Source organism: Ambystoma mexicanum, chromosome 4q (assembly GCF_040938575.1).
Source record: "Ambystoma mexicanum isolate Mex_15411 chromosome 4q, UKY_AmexF1_1, whole genome shotgun sequence".
In the NCBI taxonomy this organism is placed as follows: Eukaryota; Metazoa; Chordata; class Amphibia; order Caudata; family Ambystomatidae; genus Ambystoma; species Ambystoma mexicanum.
The window spans coordinates 506,102,722-506,124,744 of NC_090928.1; positions in this window are offsets into that span (position 1 = coordinate 506,102,722).

Sequence of the window (22,023 nt, forward strand, 5' to 3'; positions counted from 1 at the left end):
TTCACTATCTTGCCAGGTGCTGTGACTATGAAGATTACTTGACTTGATCTTTACAAGAGGTGGCCGGTCTCAGACCTGTGGGATTCTCTCCCTTGGTACTGCAGTTCTTTTTTATTATTTGTTTTAGATCTTCCCCCAAGGACTTCCTTTGTGTCCCAATATTGTAGCTCCAGTGTCTGCCAGGACCCTCTATTACCCCTTCGAAATGCCATGGTAGTCCATGCACCTTTAGGGTCTCTACCGTCTATGCCCTGTCGGTATTGTAGTTCTCCACCCTCTGTTTCTGCCACCTCTAGGGTTCTCCGCTCTCCTGGCATGCTGCAGCATCTTCAATGCACTTGCAAAACCTCAGCGGGTGCACCTTCTTGCAAATCTGTGGTCCCTCGGCTTGGTTTGCATGGACATTCGCTGCTCTGCTTCGCTGGATGAACCTTCTGCAATGGACCAGGAAAGAGCCTCTCCACCTACCAGGTAAGCTCCTCTGTAGCTTCCCTGGTTCTCCGCCGAGCCAAGCATTCCCCTTGTTTACTGTTCCTCCAGGGAGGGCCTCTCTCTTTCCTGATTTCCCTTGATAGTTTTAACTCGCTTTTTCCCAATCAGCACTCGAGAACAACTAACCTGTTCATTTATGATCTCATGACTGCTCTCTATGCTTCCACATGGCTTCTTCATCCCAGTACTAATCTTTAGATCATCCAATGATTCAATTGGTCTCTCCTTCATCTCTCAGTACTTAAGGGATACATTCTCCATAAGGAGTCCACACTCTTACTCATGCCAGTACTTCCTATAATGGTGGTATGACAAAAACACATAGGAACAACAAGGAAAATGTTGATGGAAGGTGAGTAGGAAGGTGTGGTAGGGTTAGGTGGCTATGGGGATACCATGTTCTCCCCAGGTCATCACTAATCCCATAGGGGGCTTCTCTCTCTCTATGAGATCGACCTGCTGAGCATCACCCCCAAGGGGATTATTCAGTAGCAGCCTCGCCTCCATGGTCTCATGGGAAGGGGCTCCTCCCATGGGAGAAGTGAGGACATCCCGGGATTTGTCACACTACCCTCACCCTAAATGCCCCAGCCTTCCCACCCCATGTATGACTACACCCACCATACCCCAACCCAAAACCTGCCTGCCTGTCTCATCCTACACCATGCCTACCTACACTCTACCCCATTCCTGCCTACCCCATACCTACCCTACCCCTACAGACACCCTGCTACACAATGCTTCAGGCCTGCCTACACCCACCCTATTTGACACCTACCTATCCCCAACCTAGCCACACCTGCCCAAATCCCTCCTACCCCACACCTGCCAACACCCACTATACACACATGCTACTCCACACCGTCCTGCCATAGGATAACCAAGCTGGCCTACATCCACACTATACAATCCCATGCCTGCCTACACGCAATCTACCCCACCATACTCTGCATATGAATGGGGCAGGGTTCCCTAGGACAAAGAGGTTATGCAAGGCTTTTGAACCTAATATTGTATTTCCCTCAGGGTACTGAAAGAATATAAGTCTCCCCTTTTCTCTCTGGGGGTGAGAATTAGCGAGTTAGCTGATGGGACTCTGACCATTCTCTTCCCCAGTGTTATAAATAGTGATGTATTCAGGGATGTGGAGCCCTGGCAAACCTGAGTGGAATTAGGGTTGGCAGACTCAAGATTAGTAGGCACTCTAGCACCAGGTGCTACTCTGTGGCAAGTGGTTATAATAATAATTTGTTATTTATAACCCGCTTAATACCAAGAGGTTTCTAAGAGTGGACCCGGGGATCGAACCTGTGTTGATCCACGTCCTCTTGCTTCCAAGCCGAGTGCATTGCCTCTGAGCTATCCTCCCAAGAATGAGTGGACAGAGAAGTTTCAGCGAGCCACTGTTTGTTTCCTCTGCAGCCTGCGTCACAGATCAGGTGGTGGAATACAACACCCAGGACTGCCCAAGTCCAATTACCTTGTCTCTAACATGGGACTTCAACACAACCATCACAGAATTGTCTTCAAGTTATCAATTGATAGAGGGTTTACCCTTGGGCAAGCAGATGCTTGTCTTTTGCCTCTTCTGGGCTATGTATCTTGAGGTTTCCGCCCATTCTAAATGTCCATCTATGTGGAGTATGAATTTGGTGTTTTTTGTTTTTTTCCTGGAGTCCCCTGATAGTCTGGATGTGTCTCCTCACATATTGTTGGCTTAGCTCGTTGTGGCAATGGATCATGCTTCGCTCAGGCATGTCTATAATGTCAGGGCTCTAATATATATATATATATATATATATATATATATACACATATATTCACTGAAAAATCTTTTTAATGGGACATTGTGCTTAAATTGCACTAAAAAAAACCTATGAAATTCATTGAAAAAAATGTTGTTAAAGGGACGCTATGGTTACAAAGTAAAATAAAAAAAAAACAAAGACATGTGGCAGTTATGGTAAGCTATGCAGCCATAACCTGCACCACCACCATGCACTGCTAAGACTAACACCCCAAATGGCATCATTGACTACATCACTGATGACATCACCTATCCGGAGCAGTGGTTTTTGTTCAGTGACAGTGACAATTCAGTGGATAACTTAATATGGTCATACTGCATTGAAAACATGATATGCAGTATCATACCCTACATACCCCAAATGTGCAGTATATGTAGACCTTAACCTTGTGCTATGTTCCTAAGGTACTTTCTTTAGGGGTTTTCTGAGCTCATGGTGCACAAACATGGGACAATACGCAGGCCCCGGATAGACAATTCATTTTGTACACATTATGTTGAACTCTAATCTTATTGTAATTTTCTGCTCATGGTGCTTCTTTCCTCCTAACTAGAGTTTCCCTGTATGTGCCTCAGATGTGTATAGCCTGATGCTCTCTATATGTATTTTTTGTACTAACACGCGTGTAGTAATTCTTGTATTGTAAGATTCTGATAGGCTTGGATTTATGATTCTACTGGCCAATATTACCAGTTTAAAAATACTCTACTTCAATGGTCTATGATGCAGCCATCGTGGATGTGTATGTATTATTAGATTGCAGTATTAACAACACCTCAAAATAATTTTTTCTGTTTCAATATGTGATACATGCCTCTTCTGGGCTATTTATCTTCAGGTTTCTACCCATTCGAAATAGCCCTCTGGGTTCATGAGAGGACTCCCGATCAGCCTTCATATGTTGCTACCAACATTCTAAGTGATTTCATCAATGATGACATGTGTTATGTCATCTTTGATTTCCTTGGTGTTAGTCTTAGCAGTGCATGGTTGTGGTGTGAGATATGGCTGCATAGCATACCATAACTGGCTAATTTCTTTGGTCTTCATTTTTTACCTTATAACCGTAACATCCCTTTAACAATGTTTTTTCAGTGAATTTCATAGGGTTTTATTGGTGAAAATGTTTCTTCATGGTGTAACAGCACTATATATACGTTATTGATAATTCCTCTTTTAACATATGTGAAAGAAGTATAAACCCCCTTTAATAAACATATTTTTTGCAGAGCATACTGATCTGTGTTGTTTCCAGCAACGCATTGAAAGCTGGCATTCCCCACAATTTTAGTGAGATAACCAAATAATAGACACCAATGGACACACCCCAGTAGGGAATGAGACCAGGGCCAAGTGCAAGTGAGGTAAAAGAAAGACTTTATATAAAGTTAAAATGCGGCACGCAGAGGACTCTGCTACTGCGAGAGTGCTTTGCCCAAACAACAGAAAATACATGTTATATTACAAAAACATGTCTTCTATGACATGTACTATAAGGGATAGGTTAAGTCGTGGTCAATGAACAAAGGGGATAGGACAGTATTGATGCTGTAGGGTTGGTGCCCCTGCATTGGTTGGTGCAGAACTGGCAACTTTGTGGAGCATGCAGGTCAGCTGGGCTCATCTGGGAGGGGTGCAGGATAGGGCGATGTCGAGGTTGCTGTGATTCATGCTATCTAACATTTGGCCTTGTGGCCACACACATTTTAATACAATTCATAAATCCCAGCATGCAATATATTTATATGATTAAATGTTTGACCTGAACAATAAAAGTAAGGGTACATGGGTCCAGTTGGCTTATCTAACACAGAATTTCAGTATCACATGTTTCAAGTGTTTCCTTAGATGTATTATGGGTCTTCTTACTGTTTGTTAGTACAAGTAGAATATATGGCCACAAATGGGATTAGTGATAGGGGGTGAACTTGAGTGCCACATGGGTGGGGGGCATGCAACTGTTACATCAAAAGAGGTGTGGTGTTAGTGGGCTTATGGTTTATGTTTCTTTAGAAGGGGTCCGCTGGTGCAGAGGCAGGTTTGTGAAGATGGATGTTTTTTTTCAGGACCAGACCTCAGCCCGGTCACACACAGGGCAGTGATGTAAAAGGAAAAAGAGAGATACAGTGTTTACCTTGTTACACTTCACGCCCAATGCTTTTGTGAGATCAAGACAGCCGCAAAAATGGCAGAGGGGAGGTGGTGGGGGATTGGCATGCTGGCTGTGCACGGAGAATGAAGGGGAGAGGTGAAAGCCTGTATTCAGCATTTACCTGCAGCCTATTTAGAAAATGGAGTTGGTAGTTAATAAAATGGAGTCTCGAGGCTAATGGACCATGCGCAGTTATGGAACATTCAATAGTGATCCCATAGCTTGGCAAGGGTCCGCTTCCATCCACAGATTGAGCATATGGTGTGCGGTGTCTTAGAAATGAAGGGGGGGGCCTGGGAGACCCTTCCTCCCTTACATCCCCCCCTTTCGTTACTTAAGTAATGAATACTGTAGCTCTCCCAAACGTTTTTGTTCGGCTTCTTCAGCTACTGCTTCATCCCAAGCCGGTATTCCCTTTCTCAGCATCCAGGCCCAACATACTGCTCTAAGGCTCTCCCCCACCCGTGTATATTCATCAGGGGTACAAGTCATGTAAATACATACCCCGTCCCCCTCCAGATCTAACCATACTTCATCATACCATTCCAACTCCTGAGGCTCCTTAATTGTGGTGTGCCAGAGTGGATCTACAATATACCCAGTATTATATATAGCAGTAATTCTATATTTTGATTCTGAATCTTCTCCCGTTTGGACCCCTGTGTTATCTGTACTACTCCTGCTGTGCTGCCCATTGTCACCATCATGATTGCACTGTTAGGAATAGACTTTGCACAAAACCTGATTCCCAATTGGCACGCACAAAAAATTAGCAGGAAAAAAACGATGATAGGTATCAGTAGCTTCACAGTCATTCCAAGCCATGAAGGGACCCACTTGAACAGGTTGGCAAACCATGTGCTTGACTGCACTCCTTCTTCTTTCATCCTTTCAACGAGATTATGCACTGCTGCTATCACATGCGATAGTGTCCCGTTATCCACATCGGCAGAGGGTGCAAACGTGCAACATGCGCTCCCGATTTTTTGGCAAACGCTGCCATCCATAGCAATTGGCAGGTCGAGGACATAGTAGTTCTACATGGTCATCAACTGCAGGGCTCTCAGCTCCACTTTAATGACATTGAACCCTTCTTCTGTGTCGTTGGCCAGCTGGATGAGTTCCCAGCGTGTGATCTGGAGCCATTTCTGTTACGAAGCAGCTCCCAGACTTCTTAGGTTGACATGCTAGGTTTATTTCCAGCTGCATAGGTATCTTTATAGAAGTCAATCATGTTACATATAAGTTACATATTGGACAATAAAAGACACTGGCAGCCCATCACCCAGGCCTCTGCTGACCAACTGACCAGGTAGAACATTCACGCATGCATTCCATCACTCAGGCAGAAACACTCCACATGACATCACAACATTCCTTCTGCAAAGCCAAGCCAAACACAACACATCTCATCCCCTTACATTGCACATCACACTCAGCAAGGTGATACACAACACATCTGCCCTATTCCAACAACAGCACAAGCCATTACACAACAGATCTCCACACACACCAACATAAACCAATCACACCGACTCACATCATCAGGGCTGGCACGCAACACGTGCTCTACTATCACTCACCTCATACCTGAAGCACTGGCCAGGCACACCAGGTGCAACAACTAATCTCACTGTCTCACACCGGACTCTGATGAGGGTGAAAAGAGTCATGGAAGCACACACAGTACAGCTAAAAACAGCCGCACCGCATGTGCAAGAGCATAGAAAAAAATAACATTATTTGTGATAAGTAAATCACAAAGTCGGGGTAGTGTTTGACCATGCAATGCCCAATATTATAGACATGCCCATACCAAAAACCGGGGGCACTACCACCCGTACTCCCATACCTCTACACCTGCTGGGGGCACTACCACCCAGATACCAAAGCAATCACCTTGCATGACTATCCTCACACTCTAACAATAGGTGGCGCTACCACCTAATACAGCCATACGTGGAATAACCATGCATAACCTAATTACAGTTACATCCCGACAGAATTGGTGGAGCTACCACCATTAATCCACATAGACCGTTAAAGCATGCACGCCCCTACCACAGACGCGCCCATACCTTACTGAATACATTGCTGAAAGTACCACCCAGCAACCTCATTAGGTAGGTCACACATGCCAACGAGGCACACTCACCATCAGCCAAACCACACTAATATCATCTATGTAAGCACCAGCCACATCCAGGAATGAAGGCACTCATAGCCACACCCATCCCCAACAGACCAAACCGTACATCACATAAAACAATATGCAGATCACATTGCAATGTTCTATACATCTGCGCATTAATGAACTATTTTAAAACACCATATATCCACATGAATAATACCGTTCAATTGCATAAGTTTGTGTATACCAAAGTGTCATATTCACCATAAGGCAATAGAAGACATAAGACCCTATCCAAGTTCCATCCTTAAAGTCCATGCCGCTATTTAGCGACCTAAATGCTGCAAATGCTCAAAAGATTAATCCTAGACTGTTCAACAATAGATGTCTTGAGCACATTTCTAAATCCAATCCTAAATGCTGAAAGTCCTCAAAATGTTAGAACTACATTTAACATACACCACCCACGCTGAACTCACTGAGAACTGCTGTTACTCCAACACGAACATTTTCAGAATGGCTAAATGTCCATGGGTGGGCCAACCTCACCCCTAAGATGCAAATCCTCAAATGGTCATACTAGCCCACACCAAACATCACCATACTGCTCACAGGCATACTCCACACACGAGCATTCCTAAATCCATTCACCCAAACATGCATTGTAATCTCTTGACTTTACACGTTCAGCCTCCACAACGAGAAAAAAAGGATACATTGCAGTAATCCGAGTCTCATAAATCAATTAGGACATGAAAGGCGATGTCCACGCCTGCTAAACATTGTTTACGGCCCCATTCCAAGCTTGTTCCCTTTACGCAGAGCTACTGCCATCCATCGTACAAGCTCCTGACTCCCAAACCAATCCAAGCTGCTCCCGTTGAAGACACTCACACGTAGCCTTTGGTGTCCCACACTACCATCTGAAGACACTCACCCGTAACATTTGATGTCCCACAGTACCATCTGGATGTCTGGATCCCTCATAAACTTTTCCCTTCCATATCAATTCAATGGCACTCGGCAGTGTGCAGACACCTCCTTGTCACGTTCAACTACGTTCCAGGGTGCCTTACTCAGAACCCTTGTCGACTTTGTTACCCAGCAGTTCTGATTCCCAGCGGTGCCGTAGTCGAATCTTGTCCTGTCTAAAGGATCACCAACCCTACCAGGTACATCGATTATCTCATCAATCCTTACACTTTTGACGCACCGCACGGAGCTCCTCCACTCCAACCGTCAACCATCCCATATGGCTCAGAGGTACCTAGGCGTATTATGGAAACTCTTCACGGAGTTCACAACACGTAGCCGTACTCTGGTCAGATGGTGTCAGTTAGTAATCACCCTATGCGCTCTCTTATCAGGCTTCTATGCGCGCATCCAATGCTGTGTGCAAAACCCCTCTCTTCTTCATATGAGGACCACTTTTCCTGCCATGTAAACATATCAGGCACAGCTTCTCAGCCCCTCTCTCTGCATAAGTGCACCACTTCTCCCCAATAGTATGGAGATACTCCTGCCCTCCAATCTGTGAGCCGGATCTTCACCTTTAGATTAAAAAGGCTCATTTCAATCCTCTGCCCCAGGACCCAGCACTCCCTCCAAGCTATGGGTTGCTGAAGATCCACCCATACATTCAGAATGCGATTAGGCTGCAGGCTCCTGCATCTTACTTTGCCATATGCCAGGGACCAAGTAAGGTGCCAATTTAACCTGGGACAGATTTCTCCTTAATTTCCAGGCATTGCTCTGAGCTCTAGGTCCATTACAAAGGCAGCCCATCATCCCAATAAGAGACTGTCTTTCTCCCCCTTTTTTTCGCCCTGGGTGATGGGCATTACTTGTTGTGGGGGCAGTGTTGTCCTTCACCTTCCTCCTGCACCCCCCGCAGCAGGTACACCAAACTTTCCTGTTTCATTCGTGGATTCTTGTTTAAAAGACCAGCTCGTCGCCAATGTTACGAAGCAGTTCCCAGACTTCTTAGGATGACATGCTAGGTTTATTTCCTACTTCATAGGCATCTTTACAGCAGTCAATCATGTTACATATAAGTTACATATAGGACAATAAAAAACACTGGCAGCCCATCACCCAGGCTTCTGCTGACCAACTGACCAGTTAGAACATTCATCCATGTATTCCATCACTCAGGCATAAACACTCCACATGACATCACAACATTCCTTCTGCAAAGCCAAGCCATACACAACAATTTCGCATTCGCTCGAGCTTGGATGCTTGGAAGAAGGGACGCGAAGAATGTCTCTGCAAACGTAAAAAGTTTAAATTTATCAGGGATTTGTGCCAAAAATTCAGAGGGTTCTGTGGAGATGTAGTTTGATGATCTTCGCTTTCAGGACGCTGTGCTTTGTAGCTGTTCTTCGGATAAAATGCCATATCCAGGGGATTCTTCGGTTGTTGACGGTGCCTGGGACATCTTTGCTGGCACCCTCTCCACTGAAATGTGCCTTTCTGGTATTACCATCAGGGCTGAATGCAGTGTTGCCACAGCGCAGGTGCCCCTCCATGACTGCGGAAGGTGCAAGTATGCCTGTTTGCCACATAACCAGTAAGTGTCCATTAATGCTGCTGTTCTTTTTTATCATGCCTGGAATGATGAGAGTTTTGCTACAGTTCTTGTTCGTTCCTAAGGGCACTTTCCCTTCTCCGTGAAAGCACAGTCCATAATTTCATGCTGCACCTCGATCGGCTTCTCGAGAGCTGTTACCCATGTGAGTTTGGTGATGTGCTGGGACCAGATTGGAGCACACGTGCTTTAAATCCATTGTAGCTTCTCATCTGACAGTCCTCGCAATGCCTCTGCCTTTCACATTACTTGCTCTTCATGCAATTTGTTGTCAGAAAACATTGTCCGTTGGATAACAAAGAAAGGCTCCTTAATGCAGATGACTCCTTGCGGCTTGCTGTAGCAGGTGTTTTCGTTTTGCAGCGTTTGTAAAGTTACAGTGTGTGCCTGATAGGTGCTTTTAATTCTACACAGTGCAAGATGAATTAGACACTGAGCATCCGCAATAGGCGCCTCCTTTGCCAACAACACCTGAGGTGTCCCTGAGGCATGGGGAATCAAGGATCACACATAGCAGCTTTCATTTGTATCTTGCTTTGCCATTGTGCTCATAGCTGCATACCATTTGTTGGACTGGTGTGGGTGACGTGGGTCTTCTACTGTATCTAAACACAAGCTGTAATATTCGTCTTATATTTCCTTTCTGCCCCCCTTTTTCGCCTCCTGCACCCCCCTAGCCATGTTGGATTTCTACTATTTCTTGGTATAGGATTGGGAATATTCCAGCCATTACCTTCGCCCCCTCTCGTCATTTTGCTGCCCACCCAGTTTATCATGAGTCAGGGCGGGTGTCTGGTTTTCATAATTTACATAGTCATTGCTTGACGTAGTTTGTGTGGTTGTATGGAGGTCGTCATATGGCAACATATATGCATAAAGGCTGGGGTCATTCATTTCGTTCACATAAAATTCATGCTCATAACAATCAGCTATGGAATAGTTCACCAGTGGGGCTCTAACAGTTTTATTTTTATGCAGGGTGCTGTGGTTTGTGGGAAAATTGTGGAACCATATTAACTTAAAACTGTCCCATACTATGTGGGATCCTTCTTGTATTAGTTTTACGCTTCCTCCCCCCTTTTTCATATCAATATATATGAAAGATTTTGCCCAATATAATGCTAAGCCAACTAATAGCAAAAAAAACACAACTGCAGAAAAATACATGCCACATTCAAAGGAGTATAACCTAGTACCATTAACATTTCTCCTATCACTATCTACTGTGGTGTCGCTGGCATTGAGGGCCCTCATTTCTGCCATTTGTAAACCTACAGAGTGAGATATAATTGGGTTAAATACACCCTGCATATTGAACTTTTTTGTTTCATTTATTTTCATTGCAGTCTATTTTGTGCAGTCATTTTCATTTCATTGCTCTTATTTTTTAGCAAACCATGAGAGTGAAAGTGAGAATATGAAAGAAAAATGAGTGAGAAAGAAAGAAGAAGAGACGGAGCGAGAGAGAGCAGGCAGTTAATTCCTGCAATTTCAGACATATGTATTTATTGCATTTTCGTCAGTACCATTAACTTCTATTCATATTTCACTTTTCTATGTACATCTTTTATTCTCATTTAAGGTAGTTACCTTTTTAAATTTATTTCTCTTTTGTTCTGGCTCTGTATGATTTCTCAATATCATTATTGAGTTACGTTTGCGTTGTTCCTTCCTCAGTATTTCTTTCTTCCTCCACTACAACGTTGTCATATGCTTTTCGTACGTCTGATAGATGTATCCAGTATTTCAGCCCTTCACTTTCACCGCATTGGGTGTACCGTAAATTACCTCATATGGGCTGTGAAATCTTGGAGCATTCCATCGCTGAACAAAGCTCTGTACGTTTACCCTCTCCCAGGCATTAGTTGTACAGTTGGGCTATCTTCGGCCGGAGCTACTGTGTCACTTTCATTTTCTTGTGTGAAGGGTGGGGCTATTTGCTTTGCTATTATCCCTGCTGCTCTCATCAATTTCCTTAGGTAATCTTGGAACTCCTCACCCAGCACTGTTGCTGTTCTATGTGCATCAGACATCCTTATTAAGGGTGATATTGGAGTATTTATGCACCTCCCTGTCACTATCTCGTGGGGTGACAGGTGGTGGTCTTTGCTTGGCTGATTTCTTAGTTCAAAAAGCACCAACGGCAAGCAGTACACCTGTTTTTCTTTAGGGTGTGGCAAAGTTTTGACAATCTGCTTTTGAGGAGGCTGTTGATTTTTTCTACAATCTCATTATCTTGTGGGTGATAAATCGAACACAGTTTGTGTTTTATCCCTAGCAGTGCAGTCACTGCTTTGAATAAGTCATTGATGATATGCGTTCCATTGTCGGATCATATGACATCACAGAATCCCCACCGGGGAAACCCTTCCCTCACTAGGAATTTTGCAGCTCATTTTGCATCCGGGTGGGCACAGGGCCCGCTTCTACGCACCGTGAAAAGGGGCAGACCACCACAATTAGATATTATGCTCCATTACACCTTTCCCCCATGTCTACATAATCAATATGCAGCTCGCGCAATGGTCCAATGGGGCATGGCAATGCTCCTCTCAATGTTCTCAAAGTCATTCCTGAGTTATATGTTTGACCAATCACCAATTTTTTCACGTGTTCCTGCAATCCTGGCACAAACCAATTCTCCTGGAAGTCTGTGGCTATGCATTGATTTGCAGTGTTTGCTGGGAAGTGGAGTTGCTGGAATGCTATCTCTAATAGTTCCACAGGCATTACTACTTTTCCTGTACAATTATTTCGCCAGCGAAGGTCAGTGGATGACTGTGTACACCCTCTTTTTGCCCACAACTCCTGTTCTTTTGGTGGGACTCTTTTTTGCAAGTCAATTATTTGAGAAATTGGCATTGAGTTGTAACCTTCACCTTTCTCTTCCTCCACATGTCCTTTTATTATGAATTCTCCTTGTATTTTTCTACCTAAGTAGGCTGCTTCTTTGGCAGCAGTGTCTGCTACCGCGTTTCCCAAGGTGATGACATTAGTGTTGTTAGTGGGGGCCTGGAATTTAACCAAGGCCACCATTTTTGGCTCTTGCAAGGCTTCTATTATCTCTTTTAGATGCTCAGCATGCTGTACCGGGGACCCATCTGCTCTCCTGAACCCTTCTTCCCCCATCGTGATAGCCCCCATGTACTGTTGTCGTCATGTAAGCTGAATCTGTGTAAATGCGCACCGTTTTGCTCTGTGTAGCGCCTCAATTAGAGCTACCAGACTGCTGCTTGTGCTGAAAAATGTGCTGGTAACCCCTTTTGTACTCTTGTCTCATACTCCCCATCTTCCAATCATACTACTGCTGCCCCTACGTGTTTTTCTCCTGTCTGTGAATTTATTGACGCTGATCCATCAACAAAGTACACTTCTCCCCCTTCCAGGGCATTCTCGTTTGCTTTGGGCATGTCATCATCCTCCCATCTGTATGTGGCACAGTCGTGTTTTTGCATATCTTCTATGGTACAGGCCTCAGTAAGGAAGGTAGCTGGGTTTACTGTTTTTTGCACCGCACTATGTGTATGTTTGGGCTGGACAGAATAATCTCATATGCTGTAGCTCTCTGTGTTGTCAGCGTGGACTTTGATCTTTCAAGGATGGCAAACAATGAATGCTCAATAAACAAAGTTACTGAGCACCCCATTACGATTGTGGCACTTTTTTCGATTGCAAACGTGGCAGCTGCAAGAGCTTGTTCACATGCAAAGTGCCCTTGCATTACCGCATCAAGTGTTCCGCTGTAGTATGCTAGAGGTTTGTGCCCTAGTGACGTTTTTTGTGTCAGTACTGCTGTCATCAGCATTCCATCACAGTGTGAGAACAAGTAAAACTCACAATCATAATCAGGGGTTGCTAGAGCGGGTGCTGTTGAAATCAATTCTTTGAGTGTGTCAAAGGCTGTGCTCATTTCTGGGTCCATGTTAAATCTGTATTTTCTCACGGTGCTTCTTTTAGTACGTGCAATAGTGGTTTTGTGTATGCTGCATAGTCTAATATCCAGGCACGCCAGTAATTGGACATGCCCAAAAGGTTTTGCATTTCCTAAACTGTGTTTGGTTTGCTAACCACACGCACTGCTGCTGCTCTGTCTGGTATCATTCGTTTACCATCTTTTGAGATGAGCTTATGCAAATATAATACTTCAGTTAGGCAGTACTGTAATTTTTGCTTGTCTACTTTTTACCCCTTGTGTGCAAGCAACGTGAGCAGAATTATTGAGTCATGTCTGCACTCTTTCTCAGTCTTTCCGCAAATTAGCAGATCATCCACGTATTGAATAATTGTGCTCTTTGTGTCAATGTTCCAGAGGTCTTCATGTTGTATCCTGTTCAAAATGCTTGGACTTTCACAGTATCCCTGGGCAATCTGCAGTGTTTGTATCTCTCACCCCCCCCCACCCCAGGGTGAATGCTGTTAAATATTATGACTCTGGGTCCGGTGGTATCAAGAAAAAAGCATTTTATAAGTCTACAACAGTGAAACATGTTGCAGACTTTGGGATGCTGCACAGAATGAATGCACGGTTTGGGTCAAATGGAAATTCTTTTTGTATGGCATCATTAAGAGGCCTTAAGTCCTGTATCATCCTTCAAGCCCTGCCCTTTGCTTTTTTGATCGGATAAATAAAAGTGTTACAGGGTGAGTTTGATGGCACAATAATCCCTTGCTCTAACAGGACATGGTTTGTTTCTTTTATCCCCTCTTCTGCTTCTCTGGATAGTGGGTACTGTTTCACACGAGGTAGTATTGCACCTGGCTTGAGCTTGATCATAATGGGTGTTACTTCTTGTAGGAGTCCCTCGTCATGGGGCCCTGTGGTCCGTAATATGGACGTACCAGTTGCATGTCTTCATCGAAAACTGCCGGCGGTGCACTGACAATGGCCATGCGGGGTGTCGTCACCTGCATGTGTTGGATCATTATCTCACATGTGATGGAAATCTACATCATTATTTCTTCATCAATGTCATTGTCAGTGAACAGCTCTTCATCTGATATGTTGCTCAGCGCTATACTGGAATACTGGGATCTATGCACAGCACTGTCCGCCATTCACATCCATGCATGTCCATACCTATTACTGCAATTCTTCGCACAGGTACTAGCACACCGTGTAGATCTATGGCCATTATCGACCAGGGCACCATCTCCGGTGTTGCAATGGGCAAAATATAAATTCTGATGGTACTCGCAATTCTTGGCGTGTTATCTCTGGCACTACTTTAGCCAACACCTGTATCCCTTGCACAAACATGTCTGGGTCAATGGGTATCCCGCGGACTGTTAGATCATTCACCTGTGTGTGTATAAGTAACATGGCCCTCATGGGACATATCCTCGGTGTTGAACACACTATGCCTCTTTCTGTGAAGGAGATGGTCATATTGAGCTTGCTGAGGAGGTCCCTCCCAACAAATTCATGGGTGAATCTTCATAATACAACAGGGGTGTCCGCACTGTTTTTCCCCGTACTGTTACATCCAAATCTTCAGTGTATGGAACCTCGACCACCGCCCCAGAAATTGCCCATTGTTCCTGTCCATTTGCTGCCCAGTTTGCTGCCATCCTTGACTGTATTGCTATTGGCCCCTCCTCCCCGTCTACCTGCCGCTCTGCAGGGAGGGCGGCAGCTACTGCTGCGACCTTCACCAATTACGTCTGTACTAATTTGACTTCGTCCGCCAACCTTTTCTGCACTATCTCCTTTTCCCTCTCTTTGATCCTCCTACAGTGGTGTACTATGATGCTCTGTATTTCTGGCTAGCCTTTGGCATCTATCCCAGAAATGTTATCGAGTGCCTTCTGTACTTCCTTTGGGAGGCCCCTCTTGATTATGAAGTAGAAAAGGGAGGTGGATTGATCCCAAGCCGTGCCTGTCTCTGCTCTCCACATATCCTGCACCCAAAGAATGTAAGCTGAAGCATCTTTGTCCTCCCTCATAGTGCACTGCATTACTGACTGCAAGTCGGGAGTGTCTGGAAATGTACCCATCAGTGCGTCCCACACCTGGGCCCTCATAGTGTGAAAAGAGTCCCCATCATGGCAGTCACAATCCAGCATTACCCCATGGTACCTCGCCTTCGCCCACACCCTTTTAGTCTGATGACCTACTGCCGAAACCAATAAACTCGTATCATCACCAATTGCTAGTGGGACCCGGCTGTGTTTTTCAAAAATGGGTATATCCACTTGCTTGCCCCCCCTGAAAGTGGAGGCAATGGGACTCATTACGAGTTTTGCAGGGCACGGCTACTGCCAAACTCGGTACCAGCACCGGCACCCATGAATGGGCCATTACCGGCCCATTACAAGTTGAATGGGCCGGTAATTGCCCATTCGCGGGTGCCAGTATGGCCAGGTCCCGATTCAATGGTGCCGGTGCAATCATGAGTTTTGCTTGCGGATGCCTGGTCTGACCAGACTTCCAGAGCGGCACCAGCAAGCAGAACTCGTAATGTGGTGGTATGGTAACAACGGCACCGGTAGCACTACCGGTGCCGTTGTTGCCTTACCGCCACATTAATAATGAGGCCCAATGTCTTTTTTTTAATGCTTTATTTAGAATTTTCATAAACATATTACAATCATTGAAATCAAAGAATATAAAGAGTACAATAAAATAATAAAAGGAAAACAAAAAGTATCTAATACCACACAGAAGTAAAGAATCACTCCCTCAAGAATCTTTAAAATATTATGAAACAATAAAGAACAACAAAACCACAAGACAAATCAAGACAAAGACAAGACATAAAACACACACCCATCTCCCAACCAGCTCAGAATGTGAAAACACTCATACCTTGACTTATAATCATTAACTTCCATAAAATTCATTAAAAGGTCCGCAAAGTTCCTCATACATTGTTCCTTTTTGCTGTTTACGTAATAAGCACTTCTCATATTTTGAAATAATCCTCATATCACAAAGCCAGTTCTCCAGAATAGTTTTCTTCCTTGTTTTCCACACCTTTAACACCTGTTTAACAGCTACCAATAATCCTTTATTAATCCAATTCCTAACCACATAAGCAATATCACGCCCGCATCTTGGAGACAGCAGGAGCACAGATAATGGGCTCCGCGGGAAATCAATAGTCCAAATTGCATCAATCCTATCCAGCACATCCTTCAATAGTCCCTCACCCTATCACAGTACCACAACATATGTAACAGAGAGCCCTTCTCCTTCGACACCCCCAACAAACATCATTGTCTAGCAATCCAAGACTACACATACGAAGCGGAGTCCAGTAAATTTTACCCAATACCCTTTGATGAACATAACGCAAATTTAAGTTGATTCTCGCTTTAACTGGGAACCTCCAGATCTGTTCCCACTCCTCCATTGGAATTTCATTGCCCAACTCTTCAGACCAATTCGTTCTTAGTTTCTCCCATGAGGCCAACCAAGCTTTCTCCAAAGGAAGAAAGTTCATAATATTCGACACCTTCTGTTCCATCACAGAAAACAACCCACATATCTCTGGCCTCGCTACAAATCCAGAGTTTAACATCTGTCGCCGTTCAAAAAGCAAATCCTTCAGTATTCTATACCTTCCCTGTTCCCTCCTACTTAGTCCATATTTAAAACATAGATCATCAAAAGGAATCATTTCGTCATTATCATTCCAAACATCTCCAATTTCCAGAACACCTCTATTACTCAAACTCTTCCAATGCAACAGCATATTATTAACCTGCAAACCAATGTCTTTAATAGATTTGCTTTGTCCATTTGTGCCCGTGGAACATAATGCGGCCTCCCCGCCCCCTTGTGCATCAATGGCATCTGTAACTTGCTCTTCCCTCGTCCCATACTCACCTTTCCTCCCTTTTTGCCTACTACCTTTGCCTTCCCCGTTCTATTCCTCAATCTCCCATGCCACCCTTCCTCTTTTCCTTTCGTGCCGGGTGATGAGCCCATGAGGAGTGACGCTCCGCCTGACGCCCCATCTGTCATCTCACCTTCTCCATATCCCCCTGCTCTTCATCTAGGTCGCTTCAGTATTCTAACTCCCTTTCGGATGATACACTTTCCTGTCCCATACTCACCTGCTCCTCTCCTTGCCCTAATTGTATTATCCTGGTGGGAGTGTCATTGATTTGAAATAAAATCTCCCCTTTTTTCCAGTCATCACTCGCTACATTCACTGGGGTGCCAGGCCTCTGGGGTGACAACATCTGCTCGCCCATCTGTGCGGGTGTGCTTTGCTCACATATCCCTCTGACCTGTGCTGGTTCAGCTTGTGTCATTGTTAACCGTGCTTCTAAGTTCTGTATTAGCTGGTCTATATTCAGCGGAGGGGTGTATGGCTGTCCGAACAAACCTTTTGGATCATATGGTGGTGGGGCTGGGGATGTTGCTTGTGACAGAGGGGTGTTTTTGGGTTTGATAAATACACTGGGTCACTATATCCTTCTGCAGCTTTAGTTAACATTGGGTATAGTCTTACAGCTTCTGCTGGCTTTTCCGTACTCACTGTTATTTGTTGCCTGGGGAGGCGCACATTGGCCCTTACTTTTAGTAGGGGTATTTTTTTCAAACAACATCCACAAGTCCAACACTTCTCTTCTGTTTTGGAGCTGTCTGCCCTTGTACTTAATGAACAAATATGTTGCTACCATGTCTAGTATGGACTTATCAAATGACCCACCTTCAGGCCATACTTGGGGCTTACCTTCCCCTTTCATTTTTGTGCGCTACTGTTCGTGATACTTGTTAAATGTTTCGCTATACCCTGTTAAACTTTGACAGATATTTCTGCCCCCATCGCGCTTTGCTTATTGCCTTTGGTGTGTGTGCATGCAAGTGTGGTCACTCTAATATCAATTTCAACCGACCACTTGAAAACAATATCCTTTCGTTTTTACCAAAAGTGCTTCAAGGCTGTTTATGAAAATATTTTTTCTTAGATTTTCAATTATCACATTTTGTCATCACTGAACCAAAATTAAACAGGACATTGTCCACATGACATATAACTTTCAATTAGACGGACACAACATACATCATGCAACATTAAACAAAGAGTTATACACAAACATTAAAACATTGACCCTGCCTGCCTGTTGTTCCCTATATTCTCCCTGCCCCCATTCCACCCAGAATATCCCCTCTATCCTGGCCCCTTCTAGACCACCTTCTAAGAAACACAAAAGGAAGAAGGGAAAGGAAAAAGTGTTTCCAAAAACTGCTGAGTCTTCTCTTTACATAAGACTCCTACATTGTTCACTGTGTAACCTTTTAATCCCTGTACTAGTTGAGATAGTACTATGCTCTGCCACCTTCTATCCCCTTGCAGAGCTGGGTTCCCATACCTCTGTTCACCTCTTAACCTCTTTATAAACTCCTAATGGCCATATGCCAAAGAAGAAAGGCAGTAAAGAAAAGCCCCCTTGTTTCCACCCCCACCATATATACTCAACACACCTCTATCTGACTCACTTCCCATTTCCCACATCCACCTTCTTTTAGGGTTTCTCGCACTTGATACTCACGTGTCCGTCTTGATCCGAGAACCTCCAGACCCGGTCTGTCAAGGTGCCGTCCCACAATCAACGGCCACACCCGGCTCAGGCGAGCGGTACGGCTGGGTATTTGCAAAGCCGGTACCCGTGGAACCTTCTGTCCTAATTGTGTGCACTTCTAAGGGAACCAGTTGGCATAGGTGGGCATCCTTGACGGGTTGCGCCCTGGATCTCGCCGCTGTGGCCGGTTCACATCTCGTGCCAAAACAAATGGAAGGACGCTATCACGTAGGGGTCAACAAATGAAAGCAGGCATTCCCCACAATTTCAGTGAGATAACCAAATAATAGACACTAATGGACACACCCCAGTAGGTAATGAGACCAGGACCAAGTGCAATTCTGGTAAAAGAAAATACATTATATAAAGTGAAAAAGGGGCACAGAGAGGACTCTGCTACTCCGAGAGCACTCTGCCCAAACAACAGAAAAAACATGGTATTTTATAAAAAAAAGTGTCATCTATAATGTGTACTATAGGGGATACATTAAGTCGTGGTATTGGACAAAGGGGATAGGACTGTATCAATGCTGCAGGGTTGGTGCTCCTGGATTGGTTGGTGCTAAACTGGCAACTTCGTGGATCTTGCGGGTCAGCTGGGCTCATCTGGGAGGGGTGCAGGGTCAGGCGATGTCCAGGTTGCTGTGATTAAAGCTATCTAACATTTGCCCTACGGCCACACACATTTTAATAAAATTCATAAATACCAAAATGCAACATATTTAGACGATTAAATGTTTGACCTGAACAATAAAAGTAAGGGTACATGGGTCCAGGTAGCTTATCAAACACATTATTTCAGTATCACATTTATCAAGTGTTTCCTTAGATGTATTATGGGTGTTCTTACTGTTTGTTAGTACAAGGGGAATATATGGCCACACATGGGATAAGTGATAGGGGGTGAACTGGAGTGGCACACGGGCGAGGGGTATGCAACTGTTACATCAAAACAGGTGTGGGGTTAGGGGGCTTATCATCTATCTTTCTTTAGAAGGGGTCTGCTAGTGATGTAAAAAGGAAGAACAGAGATACAGTGTTTAGCTTGTTACACTTTGTGCCCAATTCTTCAGTGAGAACAGGACAGCCGTGAAGACGGCAGAGGGGAGGAGGCTGTGCACAGAAAATGAAGGGGAGAGGTGCAGGCCTGTATTCATCGTTTACCCATGGCCTATTTAGAAAATGGAATTGTTAGTTAATAAAATGGAGTCTTGTGGCTAATGGACCAATCACAGTTATGGGACATTCAGTGGTGGCCCCATACCTTGGGCAGAGGTGCGCTGCCAACCACAAATTGAGCATATCATGTGCAGTGTTTTAGGAATGAAGGGGGCCCTGGGAGACCCTCCCTCCCTTACAGCGTGCTGGGGATGCAAGTCATGGTTGAATTGCCTAGGGCATGAGGTTCGACCATGACCATAGCCCCACCAAACCTCCCCCATTATCCACTACTCCTAGTCTTCATCCTACTCCAGTGTCTACTTTACTCCCATAATGTGACCAATGCAGCTATGGCCAGTGTGCACAATCCATGGGGCATTGTCTTCCGCCATTATGCATGCCCCAATAAGCAAATCAGAGTAGACATTTGTCATCCCTGAGGGCCGGGCCCACTGCCCAGGCACCAAAATTAGATGACTATTTTTTTAACTTACATTCTGACACTTTGGAAAAAATAAAACACGGCACAGATTTTCAAAAGCATGCTATCATGTCCTTGATGATGCTACTCGTTCATGTGCATTTGCATCTGCAGCTGCCTCAAGTAGCCATCTGCCCCGGTGTGTGTTTTCCTGTGGACATTCTGGCACGTGCATTTATTTTGAACTCGGGCACACAGCCCCCTGACTGCATCCATCCTGCCGCTTCCTCATTTGTCTTCCCCTCCTCCCAACTCCTCCCGCCGCCTCTCGCCTCCTCCCGCCTTCCAGCCCACCCAGTCCCCTGATTGGCCAGCTCCATTTGTGTTATAAATGTGCTCCCAGGGCCAATGTCTGGGCCGCATTTCCATCTGCGGCCACCTCAAGTAGTCATCTGCCCCTGGTGAGTGTGTTCCTGTTGCAATTTTGCTTTGTGCTTTTGTATTGAACTTGTGTGCACACAGACCCCTGGCTGCATCCACCGAGCCGCCTCCATGTTTGCCTTCCCCTCCTCCCACCTCCCAGCCCACCCCTTCCCCTGTTTGGCCAGCTCCATTTTTGTAGTAAAGGTGCTCCCAGGACCAACGCCCGATGTGCATTTCCATCTGCGTCTGCCTCGAGTAGCCATCGCCTCTGGTGAGTGTTTTCCTTTGGATATATTGGCCTGTGCATTTTTTTTTAACTCGGATGCATACAGCCCCCTGGCTGCATCCACTGAACAGCTTCCTCATTTGCCTTCCCCTCCTCCCACTTCCCAGCTCACCCCATCCCTTGAATGGCCAGCTCTGTTTGTGTTGTAAAAGTGCTCCCAATGCTGAGGTCCAGCACGCATTTCCATCTGTGAACGCCTTGAGTAGCCATCTGCCCCTGATGAGTGTTTTCCTTTGGCCATATTGGCCTGTGCATTTGTTTTGAACTTGGGTGTACAAGCCCCCTGGCTGCATCTACTGAACTGCTTTCTCATTTGCCTTCCCCTCCTCCCACCTCCCAGCTCGCCCCCGTCCCTTGAATTGCCAGCTCTGTTTGAGTTGTAAAAGTGCTCCCAGGGCTGAGGTCTGGCACGCATTTCCATCTGTGAACGCCTCGAGTAGCCATCTGCCCTGATGAGTGTTTTCCTGTGGCCATTTTGCCCTTTGCGTTTGTTTTAAACTCAGGTGCACACGGTCCCCTGGTTGCATCCACTGAGCCACTTCCTCATTTGCCTTCCCCTCCTCTTGCCTCCCAGCCCGCTGCCATCCCCTGATTTGCCAGCTCTGTTTGTGTTTTAAAAGTGCTCCCAGGGCTGAGGTCCGGCATGCATTTCCATCTGCCGCCGCCTCGAGTAGCCATCTGCCCATGGTGAGTGTTTTCCTGTGGCCATTTTGGCCTGTGCATTTGTTTTGAACTCGGGTGCACACAGCCACCTAGCTGCATCCACCGAGCTGCTTCCTCGTTTGCCTTCCCCTCTTACCACATCCCAGCCTGCCCCCATCCTCTGATTGAAAAAAAACAAGGGGTGTCCTGGGAGTCTCTCTCCCAGACATTAGTCCTATTTGCGAGAGCCTTACCCAGATTCTTTAGCTCACTATCTTTCACAGAGGAAAAATATCCCAATCATATCAGTCTTTGCCCTGTGCAGGGTCAGTCCTGCACCTGAATGCTAGGCAATTCACCTCTGAACAAGAGTACCAACAGCA